Below are 19,336 nucleotides of genomic sequence, written 5' to 3'. Positions count from 1 at the left end.
GAGTGCTAAGCAGATTCTTGTGGACATTTATTCAGGTTAGCAGAGAAGCTCAGCTAGAGACTGTACTAGATTCATGGTCCAATGGAGACAAGATCCTTCTGGTTGTACCTGGGCACAGCTGGTTGCTGCAGCAAAAGTTCAATAAAATGTGGACTGACAGGATATGAGTTGAAGCCTAAGAGGTGTCTGATATACCTTCAAAGCCTGGGTTGGCAGGCATGATAGTAAGAAAGTGTTAAAGTACGTATTTCAGATAGTCAGATAACAGGATATTTTAAAATATGTGGTAATTGTATGGTGCTGCCAACAAAGGCAAACTTGTTAGCAAGGGGAAGAGATCAATTGGGCTAGAGTTGGCAGGAAGGAAGCTGGTGCCTGGAGGCATGGCTGATGGGGAAGCTGAGGATTCTGAGTAGAGTCCCTCAGTGTCAAGAAAACTGAATTGAGAATGCCCTCTGGAAGAGCCAGATCAAGGACAGGAGCAAAATCACCCACGCTACTGAGAGGGCAGGAATACTTCTCCTGGTTTACGAAGATTTTCTGTCCTGCTGCTTCCGACAAGATAGAATGGCATCTTTTTTGTGACGCATGTAGTACGTGATTACACAAACATGCTTTGGAGTGAGACAGGTCTGCTTTGAGTCCTGGATCTACTGCTTGGGCAAGTTTTGTAATTTCCTCACTCTTCAGTTTCCTCATCTGTCAAATGATGGGGGTGATGGCAGTACCTATGTATAGATTTATAATGAGAACAAATTAATTAATTTTATATAAAACACTTAAAATAGTGCCTGGCATGTAACAAGCCCTAATAAAAGTTAGCTATTATTATTATTATTTAATAATATAATATTATATTACGGAAAGTACAAACAATGGCTTTTAAAAGCTAAAGGAAAACTAACTAGAACAAAATAATAAGAATAGGAACACTGGGTAGTTAGGAGAAAACAGATGAACTATATTTTCTTATACCATTAAGTAAGTGACTTTAAGGAAAGTGCTGCAAAATGTGTTCAGTCATGTCTTCTGAAAAAAATTCTCTGAGATGTCCAACATCTCAGAGGTAATCACGCAGAAGAAATTATTTCTAGCCTTAGAGTGAAGAAAACTAATCAAACAATAATGTCCATGTTGACATTATCAGGAAAAGCAGTGACAAAAAAAAAAAATACTGTTGGTAGGCTCATCTCCTTTTGGAATCTATAGTGCATATGGGTAGCTTGGGCCTTTTCTCATTTCTCCCGTGTATGGCCGGATTAGCCAGGCAAATGCAATCTGCCTGCACATCAGAGAGAGAAGATTTCCATGCAGAAAGGGCTACAGCTGTCACTGATGACCTCCATGCATCCTGGGAATGGAAAGGTTTGCTGCAGCCAAGATTTTTGTGGAAAAAATACTTTTCTTTCTTTCTACCTGAGCTGCTTACCAGGCTTCCTTTTGCTCATGCTTTGTACGAACAGAACAATTGTGTTGAAGATTCCAGACACTAAATAGGGTTGAGAGAATATCAAAGCATTTGGGCGTTGGTTTGACAAGTTATCCAAAATATCATGAAGAGTTTCTTTTTTGGTCTTGTGCCTTCAAGGTGCACTTTCTCCAATGCTAAGGTTCTTTGTGAATCTGCCTTGGCAATTAGCATGAAGACATAAATGACCTTTGGCAATCATTAGCTCCTTAATCATCATCTGACTTCCCTTTATTCTATAACAGATCCTGACCCACTTCATTTTTGTGTTATAAAAACCTTCCGTTATTTTCTAAGTTCAAAGGGCCTTCTTTAAATTTTTTTTCTTTCATCATAAAAGTAATACTTGCTTATTAGGAAAAAAATCAGATAGTTTAGAATGGTACAAAGTGAAAAGTAAAAGTTTCCCTGCCCTCTCTACCAAGAACTACCCCCATCCTACTCCCTAGGTTCACCAATGACAACAGTAAATTGTGTGGGCTTATAGACACTCCTCTGTTTTTGAAGAGGCTTGTACCCCTTCCACACAACTCACAATATGTGCTCTATGCAGCTTACTTTTTTGTTGAACAATATTGAGAATATCTTTTCATGTGTTCATACAGATTTCCCTCATTCTTTTTGAGTGCATAAGTAGTCTATTGTGTGGTTTTATGAGAAATTATCTAACCAATCCCTTATGAGTGGGATACTTAAGAAGTTTCCAGTTTTTCTCTATTACAAAACTGTGGGAGCACATAGGCTTGAAAAAGAACAGGAAGTGCACCAAGGGAAAAAGTCCTAAATGCACTTATGTCAAACCTAAGTGCTGAAAACAGCACATGCCAGAAACAGCAAATAGTTTCTGCTAGATTAGATAAGAACATTAAGGTCATTTCTTATCTAGCTTCACTCCGTTTTCTTTGTTTCTCAAGATGTTTTCCAGAGAATGCCCCATAGCCAATTTCTTTTCATTCCTTTGATAAATGATTGATTAAGTTCCTTTTTCTCTTGTGTTTCCTTGTCTTTACAATAAAAGCTGAAGCAAATACTGACTTGGGGCTGCACCTCGTTTCTCCCTTCTTGAGGGAATTTTCTCAGTATGGTCCCTTTGGGCTTCTCATTGCTCTTAATATTTGGGCTCTGAGCAATCTTTGCATCTCTGTCACACAGTGAGAGATGACAACAAACCACACTGTCATAGATACCCTTGTACATATATCATTGTGTACTTGTGAAAGCATATACGTAAGATAAATTTCCAGATGATTTTGCTGAATCTGATGGTGTGTACACTTAATACTTAACATTTTGACAGATATTGCTCAAATTCGAACCAATTTACACTCCCATTGGCAGCATATAAGAGTGCCTATTATTCCGCTCTCTACCAAGGCACTGAGTCTCCTGAGGAAGTAGCGTAGGCTTTGAAATCAGACAGACCTGCTTCTGAATCCCGGCTCTGACATTCATTAGCCTTGTGACTTCTTTTAAGTTAGTAGGCCCATTGGGTCCTCAGTTTTGTCACCCATAAAATGGAAAAAAAAAACTTTCTTGGCAGGTTTGTTGTGATAATTAAGTGAAGTCAAACAGGTGGAGAACCTAGTACAGTGCCTGCCAGACAGTAGCTGCCCAGTGCGAGCCATGTCCTGTGACTGCAGCTCCCTAACATGCCATCCATGTTGACCCCTGCTTCCTTTTGATGTCTTCCTCCCAGAATGTTCTTTTCTCATTCTCATGGTCAAAATGCTCATGGTGAAGTAGCAAGAGACACACACACCGGGGCTTGAGAACCACTTTCCTTTTCTTATTTCATTGGTGTTTTTCATGCATGTCATCAGAGAGTTATGACAGTTTTTTGGGGTATCATTTAAAAGAATTTGGACATCCTCTGTTACTTGGTTCCAGAACTAATAAGTTGACTGCCATATTCCTTTTGAATCATACTGTGTGATTCCCCACCCCTAACAGGTCATAGAGAATTGAGTAAAGAAGTAACTTTTGTGGGTTTTCAGGTGACTAAAGTTTCTCCTTCAGAAAAAGATACCTGAAGAATTCCTCATACAGGACTATGTATAACGCCCACCATTCCCACCAATTGCCCCCAATATCTCTGATCACATACAAAAGATATTGAGAAATAACTGGCAGCTTCTATTCATTCTCAACCTATGTAAACTCAAAGAGTAGCAATTCAGTTATTGGGTGATGCTCATAGCTACATTACATTATGTACATTCCCTGTATACATCCACTGTTTTTTCTGTTTTCTAAGAGCTCCTAGCCTGAACCATTGAAGACTAGGGGATTCTAGCTTAGCTAATGCACTTCTCAGCGGCTCAACCCCACTTTGATCATTTGATTTTTTTTTTATTAAGATCTGGAAGAACTGAAGACAAGACCACCCCAAGCAGTCTATTAACTTATAGGAAAGGATTATACCCAGTGAAGAGGCAAGGAAAGCAGGCACATTCACGGACACTTCCTTCTCCGTGTGGTGTTCGTTCTTTGGGGATCTTCCCCACTTGCTGGAAAGTAATTCAGCTCACTGTGCTCAGATGGCTTCATGTTGTGGGGAATGAGATGTGATGCTCTCTGCAGCAAGGCCACCTTAAACCTACCCCAGTTAAGAAGATCTGTGTGAGATTTGACTGCAAGGAGATTTTAGCTTTACCGTGAAAAGCCAATATCAGATCATTTGAATTTATTTTCCACTTCAGTTTACCCATCTGCTCCAGGAAATCTGATTTAAATACATTTTATCAGGAGCTTTCCACAGGCACCAAGTTACCTAGCAACTCTGTTTCCTTTAGTGAGTTGTTTTCAACATAAAGAGTAGTCACAACTTGGGGAAGATGTGTTTTTAGTCTTCAAAATTTACTAAGCAAGAATTAAATATTGAAACTACCATTCTCACTCTGCGTGAATGTAGAACCTATTTAAATTACATAGAGTCTTGGGGGCTGTATTTCCAAAGAGGAATCTTTAATTAACCTACGTGACCATAAACTCAAATGAAATAGTTCTGTTTAATTTGCAATAACCAATCCGAGTGCAGCATTACTCAAATCTAATTTAGGGTCTTTAACAAAATCTAAATTAGTGCTTTGCATTTTCTATCTGCTTTGGAAAGTCAAAAAGATTTAGTATTTTTGGACCTTGGCTGCATAATGAGGATATGGTCTCAGACCTGTAAGTCAAGGTAGCAGGTTGAGCAAATGCAAAAACATCACTATTCTATGAAAACATGTAAGTGATAGATAAAATATGTATATATAAAAATACAGGGCCACAATCTAAAAAAAAGAAGAAAAATCTTTATGGATCAGAAATGGAATGGAAACCCCAGTAGGTAGCAAGGACTGAAGCTGCACAGCCCATGGGAAGCCGAGAGTGAATCAGGCCACCAGGGTAACATCACCTCGGGAACTGGCACCCAACACTCCGGCGTGTGGTAGGAAAGTAGGACTGGGGTCCCCACATGAAACAGGAAGCCAAAATCTCTCTACCTGCTTGTGAACAGGAACAAAAATCACTTTGCCCATTACCCAAGATTGCAACCAGAAGTGTACTATTTCCTATGCCTAACCAAGTTATTATTCAAGGGTAAAGGTGAGAAAAATCATATTGTCAAACAGACAAAGACTATGAAAATTTACAACCTTCAGATTCTGACAAATCTAAATAAATAGTATAATAATATTAACTATAATTCTACTAATAATTTTTATGTTTAAAACCAATTGGAACTGAAATTCTAGACAATTACATGCGCATTAGTTGGGGATGGAAGGGTGGATAATTCTGGGAGAGTTGCATTGCTCTAAGGTTTTTCTCTTGTTTGGAAGGATAATGGGATCTGATTTAATTTAGATACTTTCAAAAATATTAACATTAGCACATATGTAGAATTGTAAAGGGTATGAGCTGTGTTTCTGCCTGAGGTCTTGAAGCCTAGGACGTCAGCTCGTATTAAAGAGATGTAAGATTGAGGAAACATTGAGCAAAATTATTTTCCATCAGTAACAAAAATGAAAGTGCGAGACAGAGCAGTAACTTCAGATCTACAGAGAAGTTAAATTACCAGCAACAGAGCAGATTTTGAGCCCACAGGATGAAAAGGCCTAGGGCAAGGCACTGAGTTACTGAGATGTACTGCAGCTCAGTCAGAGTCAAATAGACCTTTTAGTAGTCTGTCCAAGTCTGGCAGCGGTTCTCAAACATTTTGGTCTCAAGACCCCTTTATACTCTTAAAAATTATTAAGGACTCCCAAGAACTCTTTGTGGGTTTTTGTGGGTTATATATATTGATATTTACCATGTTAGAAATTAAAACTGAGAAAATTTTAAAACTCAATAATACACAAAGACATTCCTTTAGCTGTCAGAGTAATGATGTTGACACACGTCACACAGCCTCTGGAAAACTCCTCTGTAAATGTGTGAGAGAAAGAGAGAAAATGGTAAATAAAATCTTGATATGATCCGAAAATAGATTTGACACCACAGACCCCCCTGAAATAGTCTGGAGGATCCCCAGAGGTCCTTATTTTGAGAACCACTCTTCAGAGGGATAGAACACTCTATACATTCTTTCAACATCAACTTGTATGTGCCTTTTAAGGTCCACCTCCATCTGATTAAGCTCCAGATGTGTGTTTCTGCTCTGGCCCTTTAAAGACTCACAGAACTCATTGCCAGAAACACACCTGGTGCTTATTTGGGCTGTCTTTGATAGTTTTGTTTTGTTTAATAAGTTGTTTTTTTTAATAGATGTGTATGTCTTCTCTTTTCAATTTGATCAGAATTTTTGGAGGGCACAACACAAATATTCTAGTTCTTTTTTCTCAAAGGAATTAATATGGGATACTATGAAGTTAATAAGAATTCATAGTGATTATAAAGACTCAGAATGTATTATTTAATTGTAACTATAATGGCTACTCTTAAAGTGATTGAGGAAATTATTTTATCATAGATCAATAAGGCAAAAGAAATCAAACTGAATCTGGTCCTCTTCTATTCCTGATGGTCAGTGACATTAGAGTGCAACCAGTCTCTAAGGCCAAAAACATGTGTCAAGCTCAGTTCCTAGCTTCTCATTTCACATCTAGTGGGACAGTAAACCCTGTCAATTCTACTTTGGAATTGTCGCCTCCCATTCCTACTGTCATTTCCTCAGTCAAGTTTTCATCATTCCTTGCCTTGTGCAGAGGAACAGCCTCCTCACTGGGCTCTCTGAGCCTGGCCCCTCACCTGTTCTCAACCCAGCACATATGCCTCACAGTCACCGGGGTTATTTTCCTGAAAACAGATTTCATCTTGGTATTCTTCCTGTGTGAAATCACCTATGACAACAAATCTTCCTCTGCCGGATGCCAGAATATGCCAGATTTTACTTACCTGATACATCTAGCTAATGGATGGTCTTCAGAGGGGGTGCTCTGGTCTCATGTGGCCCTGGGCCAACAGCCGGTATAACGCCACCTAATTACATAAGCAAAAGACCAAGTCTACCTCCATGAAGAAGCTACTTAACAGAAAACCATTTTGGAATTCTTCAAAGTGATGTGGAAGAGCAGACTGCTCCAGACACCACAGCTTGTGCGACAGTATTTCCTTTTCCCCCAACTCACTCCACACATGAATTCTGATACACAAACTGGGGAGTTGTGGGACAAGCGTCCCCTGGTCTACTTTTTCCCATCCAAAAAATGCTCTTTGACACCTCATGAAGTCATAGAAAAAATTGATCATGTGTAGAACCCAATTCACCCTGAATATGTTAATCTGGAACATACATACCATGTGTATATCTCACATAATGAGAGCAGAGTCAGAAGTACAGAATTTTACTAAAGTCCATCATTAATTCTTAAGTCATTACCTATGGTTTCTTTTAGGGTGGGTCTGATTCCTCTCTGCTCCTTTTTTATTGTTTTGGAAGAGAAAAAAAGCTTTACACACAGATGTTCATTGAAATCTTGGTAAGGGGAGAGAAAGGAGAATATTACCTAATATTGAATATTTTTTAAAGAACATATAACATTCTAGGAAAACTGGAAATGAGCAAATATAATACTAGTTTTCAAAAGGGGAATAAATCTGGGTTCCCAAGAATATGATGTAGAAGCCAAGAATTTAGTTTGAGAATGTGGGGCCTTGGTTTGGTGAACACGTTGATACCGGAGGTTTGTTGCCAGCCGTGGAGGGTTCCGAGGTTAGAGGTCATTTTTAGAGCATCAAAAGGAATGGTGAGGCCCAAAGTACAGATACTGTACTAATTAAGTACCACTACTGTATTAATCTGTACTGCAAAGGGGTTTCCATGACAAAGACAGATATCAACAGGAAAAGAGGATTCTGTGACTCAACAGATGATCAGTGTAGATAAAGCTAGATTATAAATGGAAAAGGAGGCCCAATAAAACAATGGCATCAAAGAAGAAACTATGCTTATTTGGAAAGCTTTGAAGCGCCATTTCATACTTCTGCTTTTTGAAAATGCATCCAGAGTTTGCAAACATAAACACTTATTAGTCTCTTGGAAATCAGTGGACGTAAGGATGGGTATCAAGTTATAGCTTGCTGGTAAATAGAGAAGCTTCTCTATTTGAAAGTATGTCAAGCAGAAAACATATTATGTAGGGGCTTAAAGAGCAGAACTAAGACCAAAGAGTGGCAATTACAGGAAGTTGGAATGTTGGTTCAATATAAGAAAATATTTTATAACAGCCACCACTGCTGTAAAAGGAAACGACTTCCCTTTGTTAGTAGTGAGCGATCTGTCCCTGGAAATGCTCCAGCCGAGGACACAAAGGGATGTAGAGGAGGGTTTCAAGTACCAGATGGGTGGATCTCTCAAATGATACCCACTGATCCACCAGGTGCCCGGCACTGCTCTGCATTTGTGACTTCTTTGACCCTTGAAGTCTTTCATTTTGATCATTCCAATTTATATGGGATTTTTGTCATCTTCATTCTCAGCTATTTTGCCCTACATCACCTTGTACTATTGATCATTGGCCATGACTTCTACATTTTTAAGTGCCTATAAAGCCACAGAATAAAATTTTATATTATGCATATTTAAATATTTAAGAGCCAACACTGAGAGAATGCCAGTAGGGAGCAGGAAGATGAGGTGTCTCTCCATCAGCTGCTAGCCAGCTCCTTGAGGCAATATGGCATATTGGTCAAGAATGTGGGCTTTTGCATCAGATCTTAACTTTTCAGAGCCTCAGTTTCCTCCTCTGTAAAATGGGGATGATGATAATACCTACATCATAGATCGTTGTGCCTATAAGGTGCTTAGCTTAGTGCGGTTGTATAGTAAACTGCTCAGCCTCCTTATGGAGACTGCTTTAGTCTCTGAGCAGACTCTGCCCACGCTTTTAATTAACACAGTGCCTAGTACACAGTAAATGCTGAATCAACAGTAGATTTTAGTAGAAACAGTAACAACCGGGATAGTAGTAGCAGCAGCAGCAGCAGCAGCAGCAGCTGAGCTGGGATTTAAACGACATACCCTGACTCCTACTTCAGTCCTCTTTCCCAAATCTGGTGATGTGAGTTTCATGTTTGTCCCCACTTTGCTTTGTGGTGATTAGATGTGGCTTGACACTTATACAGTGTCCCTTCCTTTTCAGAGTGAGATCAGACTGATATCTAAACAATTTATTTTTATTTATTTATTTATTTATTTTTTCCTTTTTGTCTTTTTTACTGACCGGCAACGGGATCGCAACCCTCGGTGTTGCGCCCGCACGGCGCTCAGCCAGTGAGCAGGAACCGGTCACCACATGGGATCTGAACCCTCGGTGGGAGCGCTGCTGCGCTCCCAAGTGGCGCACCCTCCAGTGCGCCACCGGGCCGGCCCAATATCTAAACAATTTAGAAAGTGGATTTGACCTCTGTGGATTTTGCACTCTTTGAGAAGGATATTGTGAGGATGATGTGAAAACGATAGGAAGACCCAGAAATCCCAATTTACCTAAGACGGTGCCAGTGTATGCCTCTTTGGGGGAGTTAATTATTAATAGCCCACTTTCATTCTAAAAATCGTCATAGATTGGATGACAAACTATATGGTCACTCTAAATATAACACCACTCATAATTATAGTCATCTAAGTTTACTTAGACCAAATTGCAGAGACTCCAGACAAATGGTTTTCAACTAGTATTTTTTAAAAAGCAACTGTCACTTTTAAGTGGTTGCCTGTCACTCTCATGGGCACGGATAAACAGTCCATCAAAATTGTCCAAACTAGACCATTTGCAAAGAATTTTCCTATTTCCCTGAGCACCTGGAATGTGGAATTGACATCATTCTTTCCTGCGGGAATCTGTCTTATAAACAGTACTTATTGTCTGTCCTTCTGAAAGCTTGGTGAAAAATGAGTGGGTGAGAGGAGCCCGGGTGACTCTCCCTTTGCGTACAGAAGACTCAGCACGGAGGTACCCCCAGGCTTTCTGGCCCAGATGCAGCCTGGAAGGTGAGTGAACAGCACTTCCGTAGCCGGCCTGCAGGTGGAGTGCGTCTGCAGGGTCCGCAGGGTCCGCAGGGTCCTACTTTGGCATCAGCTGCTTCACCCTCCCAAGGTTAAATATCAACTGCCAGGACCAACTGGCGCCTCCTGGAGGTCTTTAAAAAATGATTTTCCAGCTGTGACAGGCTGTGCCATTGTTCTGCTGTTAGTCCACCTTCTCTCTGGCTGGGCCACTGGCAGCAGCCATGCAGGGCAGCCAGAATGAGTCAAATCAGAGGGTCGACAGTACAGCAGCCACCCAGCCCTGCGCCTCCTCCCTCGGCTGTCCGATCATCAAAGGCCCTGCATATGGCCCTGTGCCTGCTCATCATTCACCTCACAGGCCTTGAGAATTTTCACAAGTCAGAAGAGGTGCCAAGAGAAAATTTGTGGCCCCTGAGGGCACCCTAGGGGTGGTTAATAGCCAGGCAGGGTGATAAGAAAGGGGGAAGTTTACTGTGCTGTGACTCCCAATTGTTTGCCTAACAGCCGGAGGTTGACCTTGAGCTTGCGTCTGCCACATGGCACAGGCACCAGCCGGGCAGCATGGTCTGAGGGATGAGGAATAATGGAACTTGAAAATGCAAATGGTTTTAATGAGTACTTCTCCCCTCACACACCCCACCCGAAGCTTCATGTGCAGGGGAAGAAATCTTTCTCAGCTTACAGAGGGAAGTCACTTACTTCTTGCTCTAAGTCTAAAAGTACAGTATAGTTCCAGCCCACGGATAGCCCGTAAACAGAGACCCATCCTGCTGAGGCCTCTGCCCTCTGTCTGAGCCCTACAAGCTTGACTTTCCTGGACCATAGGAGTGTGCAATGTACTGTGACTAGATCCCAGCCCAGGGCAGTGGCCGAAGGAATGAGAACCATTATCTGGTTCTTACGCCACGTAATCACCTGACACTGGCAATGGGTGTTTGCTGAAGAGACTAGTCAGCTGTGTGTGCTCCTGGGGCTGGTCTGCAGCCTTGCTCTCCCCGTCCAGCCTGGAGGGAGAACGGCGTAAAGAGCTGGCGTGGAAGGGAGTGGACACATTACAGAGAGGCCCACTCATTTCCCTGCCTCGGACACTGGTGTCTCCTTCCTCTGAAGTGCAGCTCACCTTGCGCCTCTTCGATGCTGTTCCTAGCTAACTTGATTTGACCTCTGTCTCTAATGATCTGTCAGGCAGCTGACCATGTGGGATTCATGCTTGCCCTTAAATTCTGAACCCCAGCAGATCAATGATTAAGAAAAGAAAACGGCTCCCGTTTATTTCCCGAATCTAAGTTCCGACCCTGATGCTTGGCTAAATTTCCTGCAGCCTTAAGGGGTTTGCATGAAGGTAGGGAAGCTCTATCTATGTAACCAAATGTATAAAATAGAGTAGGTCTATGAAAGTAAATACAGATTGTCATAATTTTGATCTCAGTATCTCCCAAAGTTTTCAAAAGCGTTTTGAAGACTGTAAAGTAATATACAAATGTAAGCGGTTGTTGCAACAGTTATTTTATTTTTTAAAAAAAGACAAAAGTGATTTTCTTTTGTAGAATTGGTTGTATGAGAAAAATCAAGTGAACACGAAAAGCACTAGCTTCGCCACACGGCAGTTGTTCAAAATCTGTTTCCAAGGGTCACGTTTGTGCTGTGTTGTCTGCCCTGAACTCCACTATAAAGATAGATTAGAAGTATACATTATCTTAAAAATGGGCTTTGGAAACAAAGCCAGTTTGGAACAAATTATAAGGGATGTGATACTAACATTTTCAATTGTACGATATAGACACTGAATTAATTAGTGGAAAACTATTAGATGAAGGGTATTTCACCATTCATTAACTGCTGTGTCCTCATAAACAAGTTCTGTCTAGGAAGGCTTATTTAGAGCCTGTTATAGTTTGCATAAATAAAGAAAAAATTAAAATAAAGGCCCTTTGAATAGTGCTGCAATCTCATTTACCATTACTTTTTAAATCTGCATGTCTTTTTCAAATGCTTAAATTATTTTTACTGAGCAGGAAGCTTAGGCAATGAGCCTGGATTTATACAGTTGTTCTTAGAATGGGCTTTGAAAGCATTGTGTGGTAATTTTTTCAGAAAGGAAAAACTCGTTCATGGAGCCATAGACTATTGTCCTGAAGGAGAAGGAATCACTCAGTGTTTCTGTAAAGATGGTTAACCCTCAGGCAGAAACAACTGCTCAGGACATTTTGCAAATTTACATTTACGTTTGTTGATTCCATGTTAAGCTGAACAACCCGGCACATAGAAGGTAAAGCCCTCTTTTAATTAACCCTCTTGGTGTGGGCCCATGTGATTAAATATGACGGAGTTGCTCCTGGGGTTTCTGCTACTGAAAATACTAACAATAATCATTTGTTTTGTTTTTATATTTAAACACATTATTGCATAGCTTGGTGCAGAGATAATTACCAATTTTATCTCCTGTGTTTTTCTAATGTTCATTAATAACAATAAAGGGTTGTAGGTTAAAAACTCATTTAATTGCCTTTATGTTAATGACATTATGAATAGCCTTAGCTACAAGATTCTAATTCTGTCCAGTATCCTCTTTCTCAGTAGAGCCCCAGGAGGGCTGCTCATTTTATCAGCATTACTGATTCAGAGTTTTTCCTTGCAGTTGGGTTTTTGTACATAATCAGAATTAATGCACAACACATTTTGCAAGGAATGGAGTAGAAGCACTCAGAATAAGTAATTAACTAGAGAGCCCAAGGAAATATGCCCAAGCATTTTTTTTAGCATATTCATAAAACATTAAGAACAGTCATAAACACAGTAGAAACGATTTCCTGGTAATGTACTTTTAGACTATTTTCTGGTTCCTTTTTATTTATTTATTTTTTCTCACATAGGGGAAAATTTTTCAAAAAACTGAAAATCCCAGGGATGCAAATAAAATGGCCAAAGTGTGGTCCTTTGAGACTAGATGTACTTCTGTGCTGCTGCAACCAAACTGGTGGGAGTCTGGGTACCATTTCCCTTCCTTCCTCTGCCCCCATCTCCATCACGTAATTTATCAGACAGAAGGACTGAATGCTGAGATGAGTTTATTCCCTATTCCCAACCTCTAGTATTAACCTCTTTGCATGGAAAAGAATGGGAGAGGAGGAGGGGACAAGAAGCAAAGGACTCTTTTTGTGAATATCGTGGTGTACCACCCAGTTCTCTGTTGGACTGACAAACTCATCCCTCTAGCTCTTGATGGCTTATGGCGCTCAGCTGAGTCACTCTCCTTGGGGTTATCAAGGTCATGCCCCTACCTGCAACACCAGGCATCCTGCAGAAAAATGACTGGTCAATGGGAGAGTTTAAAAGTCTGGCCCCCTTTTCCTTAAGTTGGGATAATTTAGAAGGGCCATCCTGGTAGCAGAGTGCTCTGTGGGTTTGGACGAGGTCTTTCTCCTGCATCCCTTATAGCTCCTCACAGATGTTGTTCCAGAGAGCACTCCCCGAAAAATCTCTCATGCACAGATCTCAGTCTTTTCCCCAGGATCCCTGACCTACAACAGACAGGTAAGCCGCAGTGACCAACTGGCCCATTTCCATGCTGTCCAGTGGTCACGTAGCAGATACTCCCTAAGAAGACCTTGGTGGAAGATGGATGGTGGTGATGGTTACACAACATTCCGAATGTATTTAATACCACTGAAACTGTGCACTTAAAAATGATGATGATGGTAAACGTTGCTATGTGTATTTTATCACAATAAAAACAATCGGGAAAGATACAACTATAATGAATATGTAATATTAAATCCTGTTTTCCTTAGTTAAAAGGAAAAAGAATGGCCCTGGCTCTTCTTGGAAGTCAGCATGCAACCTAAACAGGAACTCATGGAGGAAAGGGTTCTGGGCCCAGCACAAAGCTCCTGGTTAAAGGAAGAACCAGAACATGCAAAAGGGGCCAGCCCGGTGGCGCACTGCAACAGTGTGCCGCTTGGGAAGCGCGGCGGCACTCCCGCCGAGGGTTCGGATCCCACATACAGACCGGCCGCTCACTGGCTGAGCGAGGAGCAGGGGCAACACCGAGGGTTGCGATCCCGTTGCCGGTCCTGGTCCGGTACGGGCGCAACACTGAGGGTTGCGATCCGTTGCCGGTCACGAAAAAAGACAAAAAAAAAAAAAAAAAGAACATGCAAAAGATTCCAGGTGTCTTAGAATAAGGCCACATTTAGTTCTTGTAAACATTGAAGAACTAGGCAATTATATTAGTTTGCCGTGTACCTGGGTCCTTCAATGCATTAGAGTATTTAATTCTCATAACATCCTTAATTAGGTAGTGTTATTATGTCCATTTTACAATCGAGAAAACAGGTTTAGAGAGGTTAAGTAACTTGCCCTAGGTTATTCGGCTAATAAGTTGCAAATTAAAACCTTCGCCTTTAACTACACTTAGTAACAGAACTGCAAGGCTTGGAAATTTATTTAAAATTATCCCAATATTAGTATTCCTCAGCCAATTAGATGTCCTGTTCCTTTTTAATGAAAGTATCAAAAAATTCAAGTCCCATCCAAAGACCATGTTATCATGGTGTCTGGTGCTGATCACATTTCGCTGTAAAGACAAAATGTCTGGGGCTTTAACCAGTAAAGGTGCTTTTGCTACTGCATCATAGCTTGGAAACACAATACCCCTGGTCTTAAAATCAAAGATATGTGCTTTGAAGGCCTTGTTTAAGAGACATGGAAATGATCACTGTTTGAAACAATGTCACATCAGATTTTGGTTAGAGAGACTGCATGTTCAAAAATGCAGAGTACAAGAATATTATTTCATTGTAATACTATAGATTTGTACAGTGCTTACAACTTTATCAAATGCTTTTACACGTATTTGGCTTTACAACAACTTGGTGGAGTGATATTAGAGCCCCATTTACCAGATGGTAAGACTTCATTTCTCAAGGAATGCCCAAAATGCCAAATGTTCACTTGATAGCCAAGATGAGATCCCATTCTCTAGACCCTTTGCTACTCAAAACATTGTCCTTGGCCAGCAACGTCACCTGGGAGTTTGTTAGAAATGCAGACTCTCAGGTCCCACCTGGGTCTACTGTCTTAGACCGGGATCTGTCTTTTAACAAAATCTCCCATAAATTTGTACACACATAAATGTCTGAGAAGCATTGTCTGAGAGCCACAACCCAAGCCTATCTTTTCTAGAATCTAGACTGTAAGTCCCATGAGGACAAGGCCTGCATCTAGCTTGTCCATCCTCACATCCTCAGCACTTGTATGGTGCCCAGTCCAGAGTGGGTGTTCCACTGACCACATCAACAACTATGTCATTCCGGTTCCCGCTCACTGGCTGAGCGAGGCGCGGGAGCAGCGCCGAGGGTTGCAATCCCGTTGCCGGTCCCCGGTCCGGTACGGGGGCAACACTGAGGGTTGCGATCCGTTGCCGGACACGGAAAAAAGACAAAAAAAAAAAACTGTGTCATTGAGTAGTTTGGATAGCTACCTCCTGTCCCTCTCCCTGACAGCCAGTTAGTGTCTGTAACCATTCCTAGCATAATTTTTCTTGTTTCTGGAGGTCCATCATCAGCACAAGGGTATTTGCCTTGTTCATTGAAAAAGGTAGAGTCATGCTTGAAAGATATACTGAAGCCTGTGATTCACAGTCCTCTTTCTCAGCCTACCAAACATGTGCCTATAGGGAGTGGGAACATTGTAATTATTTAAATGAAAACAACATAAATGAAGAGGAAAGGACTATTTATATTAAGTACTACTGATTAAATGAGAAATAATAGGTCCTGCTGAGAAAGGATACAGTCAGAAAGAGCAAGAAAAACTTCCTTCCAGTAAAGACTAGCAGACAGTGGGACAGTTTTCCTAGTGGGATAATTATGACTCCAGGAGTAGATTGTCCAGGGCAAGATGAGGTAAGTACCTGGAAAGTATAATGCTCTATGATCAATGAGGCTTTCAGACAGCAGCTCCGGGTCACAGATTTTGAACACACTAAATGCTTAATTCAGTGCTGCCCTTTCACCCAAAACATCTCAGGGTAAGAGAAAAATGTGTGCACCGTCCAGTGCTCCCTGACTTAACTTTTCACTGAAATTAGGAATAAACGATTGGAGGAGAAAATTATAACCTCCACTTTACTTTCCCACCCAGAAGCCGATTTCCATTTTAAACAGCTGATAGAGCAACAATGTAGTCATCAAAAAGCTCCTGAAAATGATCACCCTCCCACTGCCTTATTTTTCTTCAAGATCGTGCTGAAAAAATATTTTAGAAGCAGGGGATCGGTAGTGTGGAGGCAATTCAGAAAATCAATGCAGATTGAGGTTTTGCAAGGAGATGTTGATTTATAAGTTGCTGTGTTGAAAACGACTTGCTTCCTCATTAGTTGGACCTAGTTCATAGCTATGATAAAAATAAGACAATTTAAAACATATACTTGCAGAGTATGTTTGACTTTCGGTGTCCTTGGAAGATTTGGGGCCTAAGTAAAGAATTCACAGAGAAGCCGGAGGCTGTAAGTCACAGAGCAACAGAACAATACACTTAAAAGCTCAGGTTCTGGAACAGAAAGACCTGGGTTTGAATGCAAGTACACGCCACAGTCTTTATGGCACTTTGTCCAAGCACTTCCTTCCTGTTGGTCTTGTGTTCTTCATTTGTAAGATGTAAGTAACAAAATAAACTACCTCTATGGTGGGTGAGAGGAATAAATGACGGTTCATTCCACGAATGGATACATGATGCCTGGCTGAGTTAGGCTGTAGGTAAATGTTAGCTGCTTTTGCTATGCATGTGAGTGGCTTCCATTTGAAAATATTTTCCAATTTTACACATATTTATCATGTAGCTTTTATGGAATTGAAACAGTGAGGATAGAGAAAAGTTATATGGAGCCAATTTCTTGCCTTTAGTAAGCTTTTAAACTAATTGGGAAAATGATATGGGGGCATGAAAATAAAGAGAAATCTTGAAAGATGGCAGCTAGAAGAGGAGTCATAACCCATGAGATGGGTGGGGAAGGCATGGAGAGATTAAGGGCAGGAGCAGCAGGGAAAGGCTTCAATGAAGAATAAACAGGACTTTAGCAGGGCCCTTGGGGGACACGTGGATCTTGAGAAGAATAATAAGCTGCACTATTAGTAAAATCATACCAGATCTGCTCTTGAACTACCCTGGTTGTCCAACAGGCAGATGTTACTTGGGAGTGCCTCTGGTGAGCATGTGCTGGCTTGTCTTTATGACGAGCTATGGATTACATTCTTAGTGAATCTTGGGTCAGAAGTTCATTCATTCATGTTTATTGAATTTATTGAAATTCATTAATTCATGTTTATGCCAGGTGCTGGGGGTATAGATATGAACTTGACAAACCATACCCGATCTTTATAGAGCTCATATTCTAGTGGTACAGATTTAAAATAAGCACCTAAATATATTATTTAATGTCAGTAGAGATGAAGCAGGGCGAGGAACAGGGAAGGATGGAGACTGGCTATTTTACACAGAGTATCTGAGAAGGTCTCTCTGTGACATATGAACACAGGTCTGAAGACTAGAGGAAGAGTATTCCAAGTAGAGAAAGCAGGAGAAAAGGGTCCAAAGTGGGATCACATTTCCCACTAGGAAAAAGGACTGTGGTGCCAGAGTGCAGTTTACAAACTTCTTCCATAGCACTCCAGTATGTCTGCCCAAATGACACACTAACGAGCAAAGTAAAGCTCAGAATCATTGATCACACTTCCAAAGGTAAGTTAACAAATCCAGATGCTAGCTATGCGACTGGCATTTGCAAGCTGATGAACTCATTTATCTTACAAATACCGGGCAGGTTTAAGATGTGTCTGATTGCATAGGTTGTTGTTCAAACTTGCCCTTAGTTTGAATTATTTTCCATCTTTCTGCTTGCTAAAAGCCTCAGTGATGATTATTATTTAGAAAAATTTATTGTTTAGTAAAAATCCATAAAACAGGTAGATTTCTGAATAAATGAATTGAGTACACAGTGCATTGGAACCTTCAACTTGGGACTTTCCCCTGAATAATACCACATTATTGTCTAACACCAATAATTCAAGTGACAATGTGTTGTTGCAGGTCTGTTAACCTGAAATCTTGAACTAAATCTGTCAAAAGTTTTATTTTTTTGCAAACTGGCTAAAACGTTTAGTGGCAGGAGAAAAAAAATGCCATGAAAGCAATATGTTAAGAAACCTTTGTTTCAACATGAAGAGTTGTTTTTATTTAATAATTTCTGCCAACAGTCTGGTAATGTATTCTGATTTTGATTTGCCCATTTTCTTAAACTGTGCTGATAAAATATAGACATCTAATATGCCAATAATAATACTTCAATCTCCTCACCACGGGGAGAGAATAACTATCGATATATATGTATAAATGGCATTTTCTTCAACTTCTTGATTTTTTAACGTGTCTATGGAAAAGACTCTTGGGACACTATTGAGGAAAAAGTGGTTTTCCTTCCAGATGGATTTGTTGGCTAGGGCAATATTTATACTCATGCCAATAAAATTAAAGGGAGACAGAAAACAAGGCAATTGCGGGATAGAAGTGTGGAACTATTACCAAGGCAGAAATGAGGCCAAAGAGATGATAAATGTGTGCCTCTCACCCACTCCATCAGCCAAAGCCTGACCTGGATCCTCTTTTCCATCTGAGCTCCAAGCAAGCCACCATTTTTCACAGCAGCACTTAATAGTGGACATTAACTTAGCCCTCCCCAAAAGGGTTGACCTCCAGTCTACCCTCGGTGCTTCTCCAAACTGTAATCACTTGCTCACTCGGTAATTTTATCAAATAGCAGGCACCTTTTCCAGCCACTTATTGGCCAATTAAGTCAAGTTCTCACTGAGGGGGTCCAGCTGGCTTCAAGTTATCTTAGATGAATTGATTGAAGACATTCTGCAATCTATGAACCCAGTTTAATGATCTAGGTGATAATACTTGTAATTCTTCTCAGTCAGGGGAATTTGCTGCAGCTGTTGTCGGCAAATCCATGTTCTGATACACTGAAGTACCAGAAAAGCATTAATCCGCTCTCAGAGTTCCACAGCGATGGCTGCATTGTGAAAAGGGAAATTTAAAATTCACTCAGCATTGACAAGTGAAGACAATCATTCCGTGGATGTGTTTTTATTTATCCCATTGTAAATTTTTTTAAGGTGGAATATGGGAGGAATACATTATTGATAATCATCAGGAATGGTGAAATGCAAATAAATGCTCATTTCTTACTGCTGCAAACAGAGCATCAAATGTTTGAGATACAAAAAAGCACTATTTTAAGGCAAGAACACGGTATTTTCTAAAATATTGGGGAGGGGCTCCAAGGACTAAAGTCATTATTTTTGCATGAAGTG

The 19,336-nt window shown here is 40.6% G+C and overlaps 1 protein-coding gene across 1 annotated transcript in view; it reads left to right on the top strand.

Moving 5' to 3' along the window:
- The window catches only part of BARHL2 (BarH-like homeobox 2), a 59,903-nt gene that overhangs the window by 273 nt on the left and 40,294 nt on the right, over positions 1 to 19,336 (top strand). The gene's annotated exons all lie outside the window — the stretch shown is intronic.

Source organism: Galeopterus variegatus, unplaced genomic scaffold (genome assembly GCF_000696425.1).
Source record: "Galeopterus variegatus unplaced genomic scaffold, G_variegatus-3.0.2 Scaffold1040, whole genome shotgun sequence".
Taxonomy (NCBI): domain Eukaryota; kingdom Metazoa; phylum Chordata; class Mammalia; order Dermoptera; family Cynocephalidae; genus Galeopterus; species Galeopterus variegatus.
The sequence above is the reverse complement of the archived record's forward strand: the minus strand, read 5'-3'. Positions and strand labels throughout refer to the sequence as shown.